At 33.8% G+C, this 15,605-nt stretch overlaps 1 long non-coding RNA gene across 1 annotated transcript in view; it reads right to left on the minus strand.

Moving 5' to 3' along the window:
• LOC134539828 (uncharacterized) overlaps positions 1-15,605 on the minus strand; it is a 42,265-nt gene that overhangs the window by 25,781 nt on the left and 879 nt on the right. The gene's annotated exons all lie outside the window — the stretch shown is intronic.

Below are 15,605 nucleotides of genomic sequence, written 5' to 3' on the forward strand. Positions count from 1 at the left end.
GTGGGCGTGTTTTTGAGCCGTTGCTTTAGGCTGTCACGTTGTTAAAACGTATGCAACAATTTCAATGTTGTGAAACAAAGCCGAAGCTGTGATTGAATTCAGAGTGAAATTAAAATCTGTGCCACGATTAAAAAGGTTATTTCTCTACTCGAACGCCCGCACATCCACAACATAACACTCTACAACGGGTTGCCTACACTGACTCCTTCTGGGGCTACAGGGGCTTAACTACGCGTTCCGGCAACATGTTTATTGGCAAAAGAGGTTGCAAATAATAAGAGCTTTCTACCCTCAAGCGTTGTAACATGAATTTTGATACATTCTGTATATCCCAATGAGATCAAGTGAAAATAAGGTATTGTTTCCAAAATGAGCATAATAAATCTACCCACCAAAATGCTACCAATTTGCGAAATTCTACTTTTGGGGTGAAAAAGGGTTAAATATGGTTTTAAGCTATATAATTATATCGCCGAATCTTACCAAGCATGAGATAAATATAGGTTATTAATACCAGTCACAATTACACCAGTTTGCAAAATTCCCCCCAAAGAGGTGTAAAAAGGTTTATCACTTGCCGAATCTATTAAAACTAGCGGTAAGAAGACTAAGGAAGAACAATGTGCAAGAAGAGTAGTTTATTCCGGTATTTTTTTTTTCATTTATCGAAATTCGTTCTTTAAATTGGTGAAAAGAAAGTAAAATATGACTTATTAAAAAAATACCAGCCCCAAAACTAATTAATTACAACATTAATAAGATAAGTAAAATAAAATAACAAAAAAATAATATTTTACCACTTTGCAAGTTTCTACTACTAAGGGATGTAAAATGGGTGAGTTGGGTTAAAAAAATTGTCATGCTTTGGAGTCTACCAGATTCATCGGTAAGAAACTAAGCATGAATAACAAACACAGAATTATGAAATGTATTTGTCAATTTTCAGGAAAGTTTTTTCAGTCACTGAATAAATAACATCTTTATAGAAAATAAAGCTGGATAGTAATTAATTTAGTATGTACTAAAACTGGAGTCGGAGTGAAGAGCTAGGAGCCAAACGCCATCTTGGAATATGATGTCACGACGGCCATCTTGTATGACTTAGAATTTGAGCCAGTGACCATTTTGGATCCGCTGCCCTGGATTCCGCTATATTGATTTCTAGAACTTTCCTTCATTCTGTTTTCTCTTGGAATCTAATGCCCCACTCTCTAAAACTGCTCTTATATTTATAGCCTTCACCTTGAAAAACTGTATTTTTATGAAATTGGCAAAAAAAAAAATTAAAAATCATAAAAACATTAAATTAGATTTAAATTAATTTTTTATTAAAAAAGCACTTACTGTACACCATAGAGCCCTGAGTTCTCAGTTGCATCCGGTAAGAGAAAAAATAGCGATGGATTCTTCCTCCACGGTATTTAACAGCAGACTGACATCTCACCATTAATATCAAGTAATATATAACGGCAGCTAGTAAGATTTCACGTCAGCCATCTTGTTTTCGCCTGCTAGGGGACACCAGCTTGGATTATAACATCAGAGCCACAGTTATGTTTTTTCTCCTGAAGGCCGCAATATTGATTATGACATCATAGCCGCCATCTTGTTTTCGTCTGCTGGAGATAGACATCTTTATTTTAAGTATTTGCTACCAGGAGCGATAGTGACACGTAGTATACACATCGTCTGCTCGAGGGCACTGCCACCATAATGTTTTCAGTACTCGCTACTAGGAGTGCCAGTGTCATTTAGCACACATGTTGTGTGCCAGAGTGGGCTGCTGCTATATTAGTTTAATTATTACCCGCTAGAGTGAAAAAGTAATTATAACTGTGGTATCCACATTTTTGTCGATAATCTTGGCCACCATCTTGAAAATCTGTAATTATTTAACTAGAAATTCAGGAAAAATTACAAAATTCATAAAACAATTCTCTTTAATATATTGATTGATTAAATCGATTTCCTTCCTCCGTTCGATCATTGCACGGGCCAAATTAGTATTCTAGGTAAAAAAAACAAAACACAAATTCATTAAAACATGTTCAAAATCCCAAAAGCGGCAAAACATTCCTCATATGCCATCCTTCAGTAAGCCGATGAAGCCACCTTAACCAACATCTTGGAAATTTGTAATTATTTAATTACAAATTCAATAAAATTACAAAATTCGTAAAAAAATCACTCAATTTAATTCATTGATTAACTCGATTTCTGTCCTTGGTTGAATTTTTACTTGATTCCAAAAATAGTGATTAATTTAAAAATCACTTCAGTTTAACACAAAAAAAGACAAAAATAAAATCTTACAGAATTTCTACAAACACAAAAACAAACAAATCACTAGCATTTGTCGATTCTTACAGTCTTTTTAGAAGGCAAAGGAAGTCTGTTGCATGTTTTTTTTAGGGCAATGACAGCCGATTAAAAATGCACGTCCAGTTAGCAACCAGTTATATACAGTTAGATGACCAGATCCGACCAGCCGCTTAATAAGGTTAACATGACCAGCTAATGGTCAAACACATCCAGTAGGTAGCCAGCCACATCCAGTTGGTAGTTAGGTGCCCATAGTCAGTAGCCAAGATGCCGTATTTTCGATACTTAGCATACATTTCAAAAAAAGTACTGTAAGTTGTCAAACGTATACACCATATGTCTACGAACCTCGAGGCCAATAATGACGTGACTACAATCTTGACAAAGCACAACAAACGTAAAGGACGAACGTGCTCCAATAGCCCTAATTTGTCCAATGCTCCAAGTATTCCAATGCTACAAATGTTACAAGTGCTCAGATTTTTCCAACTGCTCTAACAACTCCAATTGTTCCAACAGCTACAGCTGTACCATGTGCTCCAACTGCTCAAATTGCTTCAAGCGCTCCAAATGCTCCAATACTCCAATGCTACATTACTACAACTGCTCCAAGTGCTCAAAGTGCTCCAAATTCTCCAATGCTCTGATTGCTCCAACAGCTCCAATGCTCCAAGTGAACAATTTCTCCGAGTGCTCCAATGCTCCAAATACTCCAAGTACTTTAATGCTACTACAATTTATCCAACGAGGACACAAGTTTATGACGAGATTCCAACTACAAAAAAGAAGAAATATGAAACAGCTCTAAAAAAGAGGACTTTACGTGTACCGAGTCTATGCACAAGAAAAAACTACGAAAACATGGATACCAAGTTAATGCAATGGTCCAGCCATACCTGAAATCTGTCACAAGTTGGTATAAAGACACGACCTATGAAGTGTACGAAAACATAATAAGTTGTTCCTCCGTGCTAAAGAAGTTGTTTTTTTTACCAGGAAATATTATATAGAAGGAGAAATGTGCAAAACATACGGGACTCCAGGTCTGTACTAATATCCGTTTCGTAGGGAATATAAAGCCTAGTTCCATAAGGATTTGCAAGAGTACAAAAAACTGCTAGAACTAACTAACGCGCTTTCTCGCGATAACGTTTCGGAAAGTGACATCATATATAAAAACGAAGATCATGAAAAATTCGACATTTTCACCAATCTATTCAGTAAACTGGCAGCACATATTGAAAGTTTTAAAAAGCTAGAAAGTGGTCAGAACTTAGAACGATCCAAAATTTAAATTTAATAGAAGCTGGCTACATAGGTACAATGAGTCAAACCGAAATCGCTCGCAAAGTTCATGCTCCTGCAAAACAGAAATACCTTCCTCGCAAAGTCGCAGTGCGTTGACTTGATGATTTATTCCAGGTGGACCTTGTTGAGATGATACCCTATTTTCGATTGAATAAAGGTTTCAAGTACATGATGACAAGTCATTGAAGTGTATAGAAATTTCGCTTGGGCTAAACCTGTGAAATCGAAAAATACAACCGACATAACCAAGGTCATTACACACATTTTGCGTGATGGGACATGTACCGTCGCAACTGCAAATGGATCTCGACAAATAATTGTACAATGCAGCTTCTGAGGCTTCGATGAAGAAGTTGGTCATCAAACACAACTCCACATTAGGTAGTGTAAAATCCTCCCTTGTTGAAATATTTAACAGAACTTTGAGGACCAAGATGTGGTGACAGTTCATGGCTAACGTAAATTACAAGTGGCTGGATATCTAGCGAAAACTAGTAGGCGAATTAAATCCACGGTGCGTTCTGCCACAAAAATGAAGCCCAAAAAACGTAAATGATGATCACCTCCTTTGAACAGTGTTTTCCAACACAAAGAAGAATAATCCACGAAATAAAAAAAAGGTAATATCAGTGACATTTTACGGATCTCCAAGCAGAAAGGCGTCTTCGAGAACGGTTCCACTGTAAATTGGAGTCCCTAAAAACCCCGGTGACTGACTTTCGCGAATCGGAGCTTAGGACCTTCTACCTCACAGATTTGGACCACAAGCCTATTCGTGATGGCTTCCATGCCAAAGAGATTCAGCCTACGAAGTATCCCGATACGTAATTGGTGGAGAATATTCTCAAACGAACAAATGGACGATCCTATGTCAAGTGCCGGGGCTTCCCTCCTCACTCTAATTCGTGGATAGCCGATGCAGGATTCGAGAAACGATAATAATTTGCTTGTTTTTGTACTTTTAGAAATTTTTTATATATAGGCTCTGTATTTTATTTGTAATTTTGTGGTTTTTTCGAACCTGTCACCTCAATGTTTATGAAAATTAATTAATATTTTTACCTGAAATTATGATTTCATATTGATCAAGGATCGAACCAATGATGGGAATCGTTTGAGTTAAAAAAAAATTATCATTAAAATATTGATTATGATTTTTAGGATATTTTTTTTTAATTTCTAGCTTAATAATTACAAATTTTTAAAATGGTAGTCAATATGGTCAACTAGATGGTAGATAGCGCGAGAGTTTACTTACTGTTGACAAATACTACTACTGCACTCTAGCACGCAAACATTAAACTACCTTGGTGGCAGTATGTTCTAGCAGGCGAAAAGAAAATAGCAGATCCAAGACAGCTAGCACGAAGTCACACTGGCTGATGTAATATCTGCCTCGGAATTAAAGGTAGAATGTCATTCTGCCGGTGGCTTTCGTGGAGGAAGAATCCATCGTCATTTTTTTGGCCTCGTCGCTTTCGAACCGAGGACCTTATGATGAAAAAGCATGTTTTATTAAAATTAATTTCCCCCCCCCCCCCCAATTGTCTATAATTAAAAATACGGTTATTAAAAATGGTAGTTGTGATCTCATAATTTAAAAATGGCGGATATTTTCAAAATAAAATTTTATTATATAAATGTTTTTTATAAATTTTGAAAATTTTTCCAACTTTTCTGGATTGGAAATTATGGATTTTAAAGATGGTGGCTGTAAAGAAACATTGCAATGGTGATGACATAATTTAAAGGAGCGGATCCAAGATGGTCGCCAAACTAAATGGCGAAAAGTTCCAGAGTTCGAAAGGGTGGAATCCTAGATGACGGAATTCAATATGGCGGATCTAAACGGCCAATGATGTTAGGGTCGTTAGGGTCATCCAAGATGGCAGCCGTAATGTCAAAATCCAAGATGGCGGTCGGTCATTGACTATCTACATCGACAGCCTCAAGCCTGCGCCAGACTTATTATCCTACTTAATACAACAGTTTTAAGTTAGATGCCAAACTATGGTAATTATTGTGGCATGGTAATAGTATAAAACATAACTATAGAAAACCTTTTGAGTTAATATATGCAGTTAGAAAATAAATAGTGCAGTAATTATTTTAATTTAACTGTAATTTTTAATCAAAACTAATAGGGAGTTTCCAACCAATAAGGATTTCTACTCCTCCCTCCCCAAACAAACCCAAAAATATCATTCCTTATCCAGTTGCTATATTTTATATCAAATAAAAAAATAATTAATTTTTGTGCATAAAGCGAGTTACAAGAAAGTATATTTCCTCACCCCTGAGTAGTATAGCTAATTTGGGGCGGGCAGAGGGGAAATAGTATTGCAAAATGTTTTCCTGGCATTTGTGAACTACAAAAAAAGTTAACTTACTTGGACCCAAGGACATGAGATATATTTGTTAACACTACATTATTTATAACATTATTATAAATGAAAGCACTAAACAATATGACGCTTCTCCATAAATTGTAAGTTGTCTTTGCTGACCGTCGTTCCGATTTTGGACTTTATCCGGCTTGATGTTCGACAGTATGAACCCTGGTTTTAAACTAATAATAAGATAATAAATATTTAAAAATAAAAAAGTTTGTTTTAAATGCTTACATCAGTTAGGAAATTTATGAAAATGCTGTGCAAAAAAAATTAAAAATTGAACTACTTGCGTTAAAATTTTACGGTCAAGATTTTGGAACCTAGTTTCAGAAAGTGGCAAGTAATAATAAAACACATTTTCACATACAAAAAATGACACAAGTTTATACTAAAATGTGTTATAAGGAAGACTTTTTAATATAATAGGTATGCCCAATTATAAATTTTAAGAGTATAATAATATCAAATGATATAACACTTGCAATAACTGAAATAAATAGATTTCATATTCTTTATTATTTATTACAATTCTAACATAAATGTAGATCTGTTTATAGGGAATGAAAAATGACAGGCATATAGCTATAAAAAATAAGGTTAGGATAATAGCAGTATTAAATGTAACAAAACATTATATATAAAAACGTTTTACCGCACAAATGATAATGCCTTTTTAAAACTGCAATATTTATAAAATATATACAAAAATTCAGTAAGTAATAAGATTGTTTAAATTTTTAAAATAGTAATGAGACTTTGCTTTTACAGTTCTTGTACAATTACTTTCATTTCTAAAGGAACTTGCTAAGACATAATATCTACATATCAACACTCTTTTTAATGTTTGTGTAAATATAAATCATTTTCCCATTCCTTTATTGGATTAAAAAATACTCACATTTTTAAAACATGTATTGTACTTAAGCACTGCAACAGCTATACTGGCAGCGAAATTAATATAAAGTTTCACAACACACTTTATATCGACCCAGCTGCGTTGTTTTGTTGAAACCACCTTATTTCGTCTGATAAATCATCCACGTAAAAACAAATTTATCTGCCAGCGTTTTATCACGGGCAATTGTAACCGTAATTTTATCCCCGCAGGAGATGGGAAACGTATGCTTTGCGGTAACCGTAGTAATAAAAATTATGTACAAACACATATTTTGTGAGAATTCATGGATGTACTATTACTCCTTATTAGACCTTTTTGTTTAGCATTTATTCGTTCCCCTAGAAGTGATTTGTTTAAATGCGTTCTCTCTTAAATCATATTTCATAACGATAACGATAAAGTGTACCTACCTATGATTCCCCGAGCTTCGTTTTGCCTAACAACGAAATTTCATAAATGTAATTATTCTGAGCTATAACGAAAAAATTTCATTGTTCCTGGTTAGTTTTCCTAACGGTGTTTTACATATATGCTTACTTTTATAATATAATTATTTTTTTATACATAGTTGCGACGTCCCCGTGACATTTAAAGTTTTCTGGCTTTTGGTGCCTGGTAATTGAAATATAATTTAGGGGAAAATTTTAATTCTGTAGGATAAACAAGTTATTTATTTGCTTCGGTAATTATAACGTTAAAAAAAATAAGTAGTCGACTACATTTGTTGATGAATTTCTGTAAAATATAAGTAAAGTTTAAATGTGAGGATGATTGATTAAGTTTGTTTATAATCGTATTTTTTGTTTGTATAAGTAGAAAATGTAATTAAAATTGCACCTGATGACTAACTTAGGTAGAAATTGAACACTTGCAATTTTTCAACGGAATTTGTGTCCTTGCACTTTTGGACACGGTGGTATGCAGAGTTTCTCCGACGCAGTGGTGACAGCGGTGCTGCGCAGTGTGCGAGATCCAGCGCGGCCGCGACTACAGGGCGTCTAACTCGAGCCACCTGAGTATAGTCTGTGTGTGTCTGTGTTTTTATTTTATATAAGAGGGAAAATATTTCAAAGACACCGCCTTGATACATAAAAAGTGACACTAGTGCTCTCAGTAACAATAATTGAAAACATGATGGTGGCAACACTCTCTAGCAAACGCCGTATATACTACATGACTCTAGCGCTCCTGATAACGAATACTGAAAAAAAAAATGGCAGTTCTGTCTCAAACAGGTGATTCTATTGTTCCTTCAAATTAAAAAATTGCAAGTCCGAATATATGTGTTATTATTTATATGCCTTATTTAATTATCTGTATGGTAAATGCATTTAATTCTCTGTATGGTAAATGTCTTGATGGCCAAGCGATTGCAGGCATATGTAATCCAACCTAGAGGTCAGAGCTGTGTTTGTTCGTATAAAAACTTGCATAAAAACTTAAATTTGTTATGCCGATAAGGACCATAAAATATCTGGTAGGTAATGGAACATCGACCTTATCTAATGAGACAGAGCCATACTGGCGCTCTATAGGAGTAAACAGCGGGAAAAAAGATGTCGGTATCCAAGATGGAGGTCTCCAACAGAAGATAAAAAAACAATATGGCGGCCATGACACCATCCAAGTTGGCGGCCTCCAGCAGACGAAAACAAAATGGCGGACATGATGTCAGAATCGAAAAGAGGGCTGTGACAGTAGGCTATATCCAAGATGGCGGACAGGTTTGTAGAATTCAAGATGACCGCCGTAACGAAAATTACAATGTTCTATAATCCAAAGTGTTGGCCGTAACGAAAAGTTCAACAGTGATGTAATGCATATCGAAGATGGTATTCGTAACGAAAAGTGCAACATTAATGAGCGGGGCACTCGATTTCAAGATGGTGGATCCAATATGGCTGTCTTCTCGTTGATTGTGCTTCCAAATGTCCTTCCTTTTTGACTGTGCTTCCATATGTGTTTCCTTTTCATTGATTGTGAATCTTTAAGTTTGTACTCAGGGCATGATTGGTCTCGTTGTTTGCAGATGTCTGGTCTAAACGCCTGACATTGTACATGGCCTGTTTAAATTTATTTTTGTATTATCGAAAAATACCTCTTAGTTCGGAGATTCTTGTTTTATACGCCTAACATTGTACACGACCGGGTTGGTAGATATAACAAGTATCGAAAAATTAGACTTCCGTGGTAGGCATAGCGACAATGTGTTTATTTCGTTTGACATGTATCTTTTTTAGAGTAGTTTTTCGTAGAGAGAATGGTTAATAAACTCCACAAAGGGTAATGTGAAACAGAATTTTAAGTTTTAGTTACTCTTTCCACTGACTCTGAAACGACTAAGGACGGGAATAAATTGCGTCAATAATTTTTAATATTAATTTTTTGATGATTTGTGGAACTATTCCTGATTTTATAGGTTATTTATAACGAATTTTCAATATGGTGGTCAATATAACATCGTCGGCTTACTGGAGTCTGGTAGTAGAGGAATTGAAGCCTCTTTTACGAACTTTTACCATATTTATTGAAATTAATATTATTTTTTCCTAGAATAAACTTGTTTTTTATTGAGCAAGGATCGAATCAAGCACTGTAATGGATCGAATCAATCAATTAAATAATTGCCAAATTTTTGATGTTTTTAAAAATTTTCCCTAATTTCTATATTAATTATTACGAATTTACAATATGGCCTATAATATGGCGGACAACCAGCAAAAAAAATTTCTGCACTCAAACGGGTAAAAATTAAACTAATATGGTAGTGTAGTAGCATACGAACACAAGATGGCCGATGTGTTGTCATACTAGCTGGCAATATATGTGTATATATATATATATATATGTATATATATATATAAATAGCTATACACACACCTTGATATTAGTTGTGGAAGGTCAGTCTGCCGGTGGCTTCCGTAGCGTGAGGATCCGTCATTTTTTTTTATTTTTACTCTCACCAGGTTCGAACCGAGGACTCCATGAATTGCCTTTTTAAATTAAACTTTAATTCATATATTTTTTTATGAATGTTAAATTTGTTCCTGAATTTCTAGCTATATAATACGAATTTCCAAGATGGCGTATGTGACAATTTCAAAATGATGGATTGTTTTCAATAAAATGTTCATTATTTTTTTTATTAAATTTAAACTTTTTCCTGTTTTCCTAGCATAAATACGGATTTTCAAGATGGCAGCCGTAATAAAAATTTCAAAGGATACATAATTCAAAATGGCGGCCATGGAATCCTTAGTGTCAAGGTCATGACTTCAGCAGCTTAGTGTGGCTTTTCGCAGGGGAATTTAAGCCACTTAGATGAATTTTCAAGCCTCTGGCATATTTGAGGATTAAAACGGGAGAATTTTCCTTAAAACGAGAATTTTTCCCTCGAAATAGATACATTTCCAATAAAAGATTTTTTTTTAGATTTTTTGGCAGAATCTTTTTCCAAAAAAATGTGGAAATGTTAGCGGATTTTGGCGAATTATTGGCAAGTTTTAACAAATTTGAGTCATTTTTGGCAAATGTTTGCAAACGTTGAGGAATTTTGTGTCTTTTTGTGCAATTTTTAAAATATTTGAAGGTCAAGGTCGTGTCATCAAAGATAGCCGCAGTGACGTCACAATCCAAGATGGCGTTTGACGTCACGCTCCACAACCAGGAACCAGGCGCAGTACCGATCAATATTTACTACTTCCTTAAATTTGATATAATTCCAGTGAAAACCAAGATTTTCTTACTGCAATCTATAGATTGAATCCAAAATTTTCATTTCGCGCAGAAGTTTCTTGTACAGGCAAGCGTTATATACATAAGCCTTCTCATCTTTAGCTGCAGAAGGAGCACACATACACTGTGCGATCTCGAAGTAAAATATACAACAACTGCAGCTTCAGAAGCTAATCAGCTGTTAAAAGACGAGTTTATTGTAAATCTGTACTATAATACTTTGACGAATTCGATTCTGGACGAACAAAAATTTTTTGGGCAATATTGTTATGAATTTATTAGTTAAATATATAATTTCACAGATTATATTAAATAAAAAGTGCCTAAATACACAGACCATCAGTATTTTAAACTTGAACATATTTCATTGATAGTTATTTCATTTCCTTAAGACATACACACAAATAGAATTGAATAACGGAATAAATGTAACAAATATGTAATATTAATTTTTTTTGGCAATGCACCTTTTTTTTTAAAACTGAACTTAGAACCAATGAAATTACCGTAAGTGGCAAATTGTATTTGCAAATGAAGAATTGTGATCAGTATCGGAAAAAAGCTTTCAATATAAATAACCGCATATTTATTATAGTGATGTGTCACGCAGCAATCCACTTGGGTAAATATCAATCACTGAACGGTGAACTAACATTCTAGTTGGATCTTGTGATGTATCGCCGCATGCGTCGAAGGCCAGGTGATGTTGAGTTGTATAAATGGTGAATTTTCTCTAAACGTAGTTGAAAATAGTCCAAAAATAAAAAAAATTAAACAATATTAAAAAATGCATTTTGTGCAGTAATTGTTTTAAAAGTATTTTAGCATATATACTGTAGTCTATGTTTAAAAATTTTATTAATTTTTAAATAAAACTTTCAAATAATTTAATTTAATTACAAAAATTAAAAAAAAAGCTTTCTATTTAGATTTTTGATGAGGTGTCAATGCTTCCTTATTGTTCGGGCTTAGGTAGAGTGTGAAATTCACTACACCAGTATATACGGTAAGAATGAGTTTTAAAATACCACCGTAATATTAAATACTTATTAACAATATCTTAACGCGTGTCATAGTAAAAAAATTTTTAAATTGTATTCTCAAACCTGAAAAAAGTAATATGAAATAAAAATATTGTGTTTAATTCTCAAACTACTCTTTTTGGCAAGAAATCTGTCAGGTCTTCCATCGTTACTTTATCACAATTATTATTTATGCTTAGTCAAATCTAATGTTTTACTCTTAATCTACACGATTAAAAATTAAAAAATAACGCTCATAACATTTATGTCGTTCTCATGTCGGCAGGTTTCAACTATTTCGAGCAAGAAAAGTTATTTTAGTTCATAGTTGTGAAAAAATTCCACAAATTAGCTTTGACATCCTTCATAAATAAATACTGTTCAGAGAAGGAAAATTTGAATTTGGATTAGTAGTCAAAAGCAGTATTCAATACAAAAAAAAGTACGTAATAATATTACTACATGTGCCTGAGAATTCGGTCCCTGGACTAAATTATACGAACAACAATTTGAGACATATAAGATTTATACTTATTGTTCATATTATGTTATTGAAGTTGCAATTATATTTTTAAAAAAATAGAAAATGTTATTATAAACGACAACCATCCATTTTTTTCCGTCTAAATAAATTTCGTTAATTTTTCAACAAAGGATTTTCCGAGTACAGTTAGTGTTGTGTTTGTAAATACATACAGTATGAGTCTGAATTTGACTGATATTCTTCAGATGCAGGTAATAACGTAACCAAACCAAACAATTTTTGAAAATTATTTAAAAAAATATATTAGTGATGAAACACCAAGCATTTGTGTAATGTCTAATTAAAGAAAGTTCTACGAACGCTGCAAATCACGTTGCTGATGTAAAGTTATTTATTGGAAACAATTTAGGATAAAAACCTCCCCCACCCTAATAAAATATGTTGTCCGGAAGCGGAGGAAAAAAAAGTGGTTTTTAAAAGCTGATTTATTAATCTAAATATTAAAAATAACGAAAGAGTTCGCCTTGTACTACACTTTAAACCCATAATATTTGCGATAAACTAGTATAATTAATATATATATATATAATAGATTTTAAATGGTTGATGTGTAAACAACTTATCTGTTGGTATACGGCATTTGGTAGTATTTATTTCGTTAAAAGGGGAACGGATATCGATGAACGGAATGTGACAAACAAAAAAAGGTGTTTCCACGAGCGGCAACACACACTAACTTGTGTATAGTCACTTTTGAGATCATTGCAGTACGTACGAAACGTATTGGTGTGTTTGATGAAACTTTGTGTTGGGCAAAGTACCCTGGGATACATTTGGTAAACTAAAATATTCATAGTAAAAAAGTAATCTGATGTTTTAAAATAGCTAACAAAACTGTAATTGAATTGCTGTAATACATATTCTCCTTGACACATGTAAACGAACCCGGTAGCCCAGAGGCAGAGCGCAAGCTCAGTATTCTCAATGGACGTAGTTCGAATCACGTGAATATAATTTTTTTTTAGTTTTTTAATTATATTAAAATATCTGCTTGTTTCGTAAAGGGGTTTGTCAAAAATGGTTAAAAATGAGTTATTATCACAGGCAAGTTTGCGAAATTGATAATGGAGATTAGAGACATTATTTTTAAAACAATTAATGAGTTTCCAAAGTTCGAAAGCAGTTAATAAAACTAAAAATAAAAAAAACTGACTTCACGAAACCTTATAATCTTCAATCGCGATTTTCTCAAAACAATGATTTTTGACTTAACCCTTTTTACGCAACAAGCACTGATATTATATTATAATAAACTTGAATCAACTCAATATTGTAAAAGTTTTTTTACAGGACGTACTTACAGACTAATTTCAGTCGTTTAAGAAAAAAATATAAATATACATATTTAAAAAAAAATAGGTTACATTTTAGCACAAAAAATTATAAATTTTTACATGTGCAGAAACTTTATAATAACTGTTCTTTCAATTTTAACAATATTATGCTGTATTTTAATAATATCTAGGCTATAGCGTCGAGATGTCAACGTTTGGAGAAATTTGAGCAAAATTTTATAAAAAGTGTCATTCATTACGTTAGCAGAAAATATTTTGTAATTATGCAAATAAATAAGGTCATAAGATCAAATGTTATACATCTATAATAACATCTGTAACTGTAGAGAATATTCTCTCCTTTTAAATTAAATAAACGTTAATGACCGTTTACGGGTTCAAATTAAGTCACTTTTTATAGTTGCAATAATTTGAAATCGTTTTTTTTGCAATTAGTATAGTAAATGATTAAATACAGACATTGATGCCCAATAACTAGGAGCAGGAAATTTTCGCGAAAAAATCTGAACAACTACTAGACTGCGACAAGGTATACCCACACCAACGGTTTCTTCCTTGTGATTGGCGGCCGTCTGCGAGAGAAGTCGTTGCCTTGTTTGCACGAGCCACTAAGGATGAGTTTGCTTCCACACTGAATTAGTGTGATTGGTTGTTGAAACAATCGACATGCACCTCAAAGTAAATCACCCAATCACGAAACACAGACGATGCTACAGTGTTTTAACTTCCAGCTACTCTCGTGAACTTATCGCGAAATTTTCATGGCCCTACCAAAACTGATAACGTTAAACAACTAAATAACTAGTTATTCTGTTAGAACCATAACTGGTATTGAAAAATAACCAAATTGCTTAACTCTTGCTGTGATTTGGGTTTAGTGGTGGCAGGCAACGTGTACGGTTTAGGCAGCGCATTCTAGCGGCAGGCGCAAAAATTACGTGTGTGATTCGCATCCGGACATTTTGGTATTTCAAAGGAAATATTTTATTTATTAGTTTATTTAACACACTTGACATTATTTTCAAGAATTATACATTAAATGTTGTGTCCAATTTTCGTATTATAAGTTTATTTGCAACATATACAACTTGACAACAAATTAAAATGCTCGTTACATAAGTAAGATGTTTACACATCTCTAGGAGGTAATCCAAGGCTTTCTCACATTTTTTTTTTTTACATAAATGTGTTTATGTTTGCAGATAATTCGTTGGAGTTACTGGAAGATGCAAACGTATAAATGTGCGAGAATAATTATGGGAATGTGCGTACTAATCCTACCGGCAACAGGACAAAATATATCTTCAAACCTACACCGGACAATACAGCCGATTAACACAAATGTTGTATCAGCAGTAGGGGCAGTCTTAAGTAATCTTTGTGACCGTAATTTTAGAAATATTCACATAAGGATAGCCAATGGAACTGCAAGCATTACAGACAATGTAATACGCCACATAGGAGAGTATTCATCTAAAATCACCTATGTCCTTAACCCCATTTTAATTAGCAACCAATTTATAACTGTAAAAACAAACACATTCGGCACTAGTTCATTTGCTGTTATCTCTGATAGCGATAAAGAGGACTTCTACAAAATATCTGGGATCGAAATTATACGGCCAAAGTTTTGGAATAGTAAAGCTTACGTCTTGCTTTTCTTAACCAAACGGGTGCAAGGTTCCACCAAAAAACTCGAAAATATTCTGAGAATGTTTTGGACGAAACTGGAAGTCATTCACAGCTTCTTCATATACAGTTACCTAAAACACGAGTCACCTAAAACCATCACGGAGAAAGTACAGGTTTTGAGATTCAACCCATTTGATAGAGGAGGTACATTTATGCGTAAAACGTTGAATACAGCTGATAATTGCGCAGATGTGTTTGATAAGACAATGCATGATGCAAAGGGATTCCCCATAACAGTGCACATTCCCAATTTCGTCCCTTTCGTATACAAAAAAGTGAAAGACAATGGTGATGTCGTGTGTGGGGGTGCTTTTCACGACGCATTCCAAGTATTAACTAAAAGACACAATTTTACGTTAGTTAAAGGACTTGGAACCGACGCAATAGACGTAACCC

The sequence above is a fragment of the Bacillus rossius genome, chromosome 16 (genome assembly GCF_032445375.1).
Source record: "Bacillus rossius redtenbacheri isolate Brsri chromosome 16, Brsri_v3, whole genome shotgun sequence".
In the NCBI taxonomy this organism is placed as follows: domain Eukaryota; kingdom Metazoa; phylum Arthropoda; class Insecta; order Phasmatodea; family Bacillidae; genus Bacillus; species Bacillus rossius.